Genomic DNA, 5,912 nt, shown 5'->3' on the forward strand with positions numbered 1-5,912 from the left:
TCTTTGAAGCGTTTTCTCTGCCCTCCTGGTGCACACCTGCCATGACGCAGCTCGGAGTGGAGTGATTGTTTCGGGAGTCTAGTATTGGACATGTGGACGATGTGGCCCGCCCATCGGAGCTGATCGAGCATGGTCACTGCCTCAATGCTGGGGATGTTGGCCTGAGAGAGAACACTGACGTTGGTGCGCCTATCCTGCCACACTCCTCAACGCATTCAGGCCAGATTGGGACCACTGCACCCTACAGAATATGGATGGAAAGATCCTAAACTTGCAGGGTCCAATCACTACTTCCTGATTTATCTGGTCTTCTCTTTTCGATCATGCTGCTTGGCTACGCAATTGACACTGGATCACCATGTACACGGGATCACCATGTGCACTGGATTACCATGGGCACTAAATCCCCATGGACACTAGATCACCATGGACACTGATCACCATGGACACTGGGTCACCATGGACACTGGACTTTGGACATTGGACCACAGACACTGGATCACCATGGACACTGGATCAACATCGACACAGGATCACCATGTACACATGATCACTATGGACACAGGATCACTATGGATACAGGATCACTATGGACACTGATCAACATGGACACTGATCAACATGGACATTGGACCATGGACACTGGTTCAACATGGGCATCAGATTACCATGGACACTGGATCACTGTGGACACTGGATCGCCATGGGCACTGGATTGCCATGGACACTAGATCACCTTGAGCATTGGACCATGGACACTGGGTCACTATGGATACTGGATCACCATGGACACTAAACCACCATGGACACTAGATCACCATGGACACTAGATCACCGTGGACATTGGACCACGGACACTGGGTCACCATGGATAATGGACAACGGACACTGGATCACCATGGACACTGGATCACCATGGACATTGGACCATGGGCATTGGACCACAGACACTGGATCACCATGGGCATTGGGTCACCGTGGACACTGGATCACCATGGGCACTGGATCGCCATGGGCACTGGATCGCCATGGACACAGGATCGCCATGGACACAGGATCGCCATGTACACAGGATCACTATGGACACTGGTTCACAGTGGACACTGCATCACCATGGAAACTGATCAACATGGACATTGGACCACCATGGGCATCGGATCACCATGGACACTGGAACACCGTGGACACTGGATCACTGTGGACACTGGATCACTATGGACACTGGATCCCCATGGACACTGGATACCCATGGACACTGGACCATGGACACTGGATCACCATCGGCACTGGAGCACCATGGACATTGGACCATGGACACTGGACTATGGACACTGGATCACAGTGGACACTGCATCACCATGGATATTGGACCATGGGCACTGGTTCACCATGGGCATCAGATCACCATGGGCACTTGAGCACCATGGATGCTGATCACCATGGACACTGGATCACCATGGGCACTGGGTCACTGTGGATGTTGGACCATGGGCACTGGATCCCCATGGGCACTGATCACCATGGACATGGGATCACCCTGTGCACAGGATCACCATGGATACTAGATCATCATAAACACTAGATCACCATGGACATTGGATCATGGACACTGGGTCACCGTGGCCATTGGGTCACTGTGGACATTGGATCATCATGGACATTAGACCAGACACTGGATCACCATGGGCACTGGATCACCATGGACGTTGGTGAAATTGCCCTTCGGCGGGAGCACAGAACAGGTGATCGTGAATCAGCAGCATGTTTTATACCCTGCCCGATTTTATTTTACGGCTTCAATGGGCTGCAGATTAGTTATGGCCCGTTTTGCACCCCGTCCCCCCGTCCCTTTGGGGGACGGGGTCATTCTGACTTTGGCCAATTGTGCAAAATGGGCAATATCGATTCAGTTGCCCATTACACATCTCTCCCGGTCTCTGGAAATGAAAATGCAGAGCGGTATTTAACAGGCCAATGATCTCAATATCGCCCGTTTCACACTATCGCTCAAAGTCAAAACTAGTCCCCTACGTCTCTAAAAAAAGCGGTAGCTTTGGGAGGGGACAGAAATTCAGAGGACAACATGTTAAATAAAAAATCTCTGGTGTACAAAGCACGCATGTTTTACAAATCGTTTTATTAAAATCACCAAGTGATAAATCGCTCCTCCAAAACAACATGCATGACTAATACACCAAATCCTTGCAGCTGTTGTGTGTAGATAATGGAATGCTAGCTCCTCCATCTCTACACCTTCTTCCACCTTCAAATATTAGTCCCGCTCATCAAGACAAGCATAATCTTTGCTCAGATTTCAGAACGAACAGGCACACGGGAGCTGACGACAAGACGTATATAAGGCAGACGGGACCCACGCCAATTGTCAACTATCGCCTTGTCCGCGGAATTATATTCTGACAGCAATGATTCATGGAGCTCATCTGTTACACTGAAGCCTATTACCTCCCGGCGTGGCACAATCGCCTCTCAGGTTCCCACCTCTCCGTCAGTCCGCCAGGTCGGCAGGCATGGAGGGGAGCGTTGAGTACTCAGCGCCACTCTCGAGGCAAGATTCTCCATTGGAGGTCTGAAACGAGTATGCACACGCTCGCTCACCTGAGGGCCATTTCCAGTGCCTTACTGACCCGCTTACACCTGAAAAACAGAAGGGGCGCAGGGCAAGACATCACGCGGAGGATTGAGCCAATGTCCGGCCAGCTCAGCAGCCCTTTTCCATTGTGGCGGATAAATTTAACGGAGCACTCGTCACTGATCAGAGAGGAAAGGTGACCTGCTTACTGTCGCTCACTTGCTCCAGGAGCACCTCAGTGGCTGCATCAGAGAATTGGTGGGCCCCGGATGGGGTCCTGCTGTTCAAATAACTCACCCTCCACTCACCACCATTGAAAAGTACACCTCCCTTTAAGGGGCTGCAGGCTGCCTTTAAGTGGAATTCCCATCCTCCCAATCAGCAGGCTGCCTCGCAGAGCGGAAATAGGAGGTGGGTGGGGGGCTTGACCCATCCACCTCTATGGCACGAACCTGGTATTGCAGTACTTCCAGGAACGGTGCTTGGGCTCTAGGCCTTTTGGCTAAGAGCAAAAACATTGGCGCAGAGTGATCCTTGAATGGGCCCAAGGTGACCTCTGGCGTTTATGATCTGACAAGTTGATCTGACAAAGAATTGGAAAGATTGGCAACGAATAAAACATTAAAAAAAAATTCTCGGCCTTTTGGCTAAGATCATGCGTAACTGACCTGAGAGGGGAGTAACCATGACCAGAAAGTGGTTCTCCCTGGATCAGGAAGGTGGTTCTCCTATGCTTTTTGGAAATAGGAGGTGGGTGGGGGGCCTGCCCCGTCCACCTCCATGGCACGAACCTGGTATTGCAGTACTTCCAGGAACGGTGCAGCCTTGGCTCTAGGCCTTTTGGCATCATTGGCGCAGAGTGATCCTTGAATGGGCCCAAGGTGACCTCTGGCGTTTATGATCTGACAAGTTGATCTGACAAAGAATTGGAAAGATTGGCAACGAATAAAACATTTTAAAAAAAACTAGTGCGAGCAACTAGAAAACTCCCCTCGGGCTGTACTTGTAACTTCTTTTTTGTGTACATGGAGCACCATGATCTGTAAACACCTATGTAGTGCCATGTACAATGCAAGGTCTGTTGCGTAATGCACGTTGAAAAGAAAAATGTAAATGTACCGTCACCCATTCCGTGTACTGTATAGCGACACATGTAATGTAATTTGTTGAATGTACTACAATGTATCCCGTATTGTACCGAATTGTACTTGAACTGAAAAGCAAGGAAATGTATCGAACGGAACTGCCGTCAGCACCCAAATGCAGTGTATGGGATTGCTGACCGCAGCTAAATGTACTGAACTGCTTTTGAATGTACTGCACAAATTTTTATGTGAATAAAGTATATTTTGAAATTTAAAAAAACTAGTGCGAGCAGCTCAGTGTTAGTGAGGTATAACCACGAAAACTGATTGGGCCTCCCACCAACTGCAGGCAAAACTGACCTCTCCATCGGTTGGAAATTCTAGATTAAGTGCACTGATTGTCCTAGAACAAGCAAGTCAGAGATAGGGCTACAACAGTCGACACCAATTCTACAACCTTCAAGCTCAGCTCCCTGTTGGGAGAAAAGAGGGCAGTGCATTTGCCCCCTTGAACTGTGCACATGCATCCCCATTGCCCTAGGGCTCAAACCTCCACGTTTGTGCTTATCGCCAAAAAATGGACGTTATTTCCGGCGTGGGCGTTAAAAAAGGGTTTTCAGATCACCGGCTTCTCGCCCATTCTCAAAACACCTAGTTTCCATTTTTGAAAATGGGCGTTACCGCGAGCGACATGAAATAGGCGGTAGCGTTAAATTTTTTTGACCTTCTGCCGTAAAGTGTGGCCGTCCTTAGCAACGGTATAGCAACGCTCGATTCCTGCAATTTAGGAGGTCAAGGGTCATCATGACATGCGCAGAAGAGGAGACAGAGAGAGCGGGAGCTCAGAGGCACTGAAAGCGTGTGTGGCTGTGGTGTGTGCTTGTTTGCCTGTTGTGGGAGGCACGAGGGAGATTCACCAGCAGCAAGTTTTTGTCCAACAAATAAGATATAACATGGAAGGGATGGAGGAGGCCCTGGAGCTGATAGCCAGGAACACTGGTGGCAGAGGGCTCCCAGTCGTCCCGGAACACCGCACTGCACCCCAAGGTGCTGCACCCCCATTGCCAACCACACAGGAGAGTCAGGAGCAACATCTTGCTTCTGGCTCGGAGCACGTTCCCACATCGGGACCGTCCTCTCCCGTATCCGTCCAAGCAGCGCTTCAGCCATCACCACACCGCCCCCCCCCACCCAATGAAGCATCGCCTGAGGACCTCCTTGGCCAGGCGGCTTGGAGTCAGGAGGGGAAGAGGAAGGGGTAGAGGTGGGGAGGAGCAGCAGAGTGGGGGGGGGGCGGGAGGGTTAGTTTGCACAGAAATACTGATGATTTCAGACGAATGTTCAGTTTAAATGATTTTTATTTAACAGAACCTTGTAGCACATTGGCTCAGATAGCTGCACCATTATCACTGGTGATTCCTTTACATCAAAGGGTATAATCACACTTAACTTCAATCAACTTAAACTTTAACTGTCACCAAGGTGATGCCCACCATTGATGTATGACCTGCACACCCAGCATTGTGTCAGCCTTGTAAATACCACCAAAGTTATTTCAGGCAAAGCGATCATTGATGAGCTCCTGACGTAAGGCTCTTGCAGCTATCATGCCACCATGGGCCCTTTCATGCGGTCTACAGGGGGGCAGGGGCATGGCTTCAGCGTCAGCCTGATGTCTGGGCCGATGTCAGCGTCCACCTCCTCATCCTCCTCTTCCTCTCTCTCCTGAGGTGGACTGTCAGACTCATCAGGCAATTCTTGTCCCCTCCTGATAGCCAAGTTGTGTAGCATGGAGCAGACTACCACGAATTGAGCTACCTGCTCAGGGTGGTATTGGAGGTCACCTCCTGAGTGGTCCAGGCATCTAAAGCGCTGATCAAGTGTAGTATCTGTTCTTATCAGTTTAATATCCCCTATGGGGACATGATATTGAATAGATTTTTGGACAGGGAGCTGGATCAGGGGCATGCCCCGTCCACTCCATGCACCGACCTGGTATTGCAATATTTCCAGGAACGGTGCAACTTCGCCTCTCGGCCTTTTGGCCTAAGATCAAACACATTGGCGCAAAGTGATCTTTGGCGTTAGAGTTGATCTGGAACGAAATTGGATTTTTAAAAAATAAAAATAAAAAAAATTTAAAAAAATCTAAAGCGCTGCTTCAGCACTCCAATGGTTTTCTCCACGATATTGCGAGTTACTCTGTGGCTCTCGTTGTATCGCCTCTCGGCTTCGGT

General features: G+C 49.8%; 1 non-coding gene and 1 pseudogene across 1 annotated transcript; both read left to right on the plus strand.

Moving 5' to 3' along the window:
• The first annotated feature begins 3,217 nt into the window (after positions 1-3,217).
• On the plus strand, positions 3,218-3,418 carry LOC139241042 (U2 spliceosomal RNA; annotated as a pseudogene).
• A 2,099-nt stretch (positions 3,419-5,517) lies between these two features.
• LOC139241038 (U2 spliceosomal RNA) lies at positions 5,518-5,704 on the plus strand. Its single transcript, XR_011588770.1, has one exon. It is a non-coding gene; the product is annotated as a U2 spliceosomal RNA (small nuclear RNA).
• The last annotated feature ends 208 nt before the right edge of the window (positions 5,705-5,912 follow it).

Source organism: Pristiophorus japonicus, chromosome X (genome assembly GCF_044704955.1).
Source record: "Pristiophorus japonicus isolate sPriJap1 chromosome X, sPriJap1.hap1, whole genome shotgun sequence".
NCBI classification, from domain to species: domain Eukaryota; kingdom Metazoa; phylum Chordata; class Chondrichthyes; family Pristiophoridae; genus Pristiophorus; species Pristiophorus japonicus.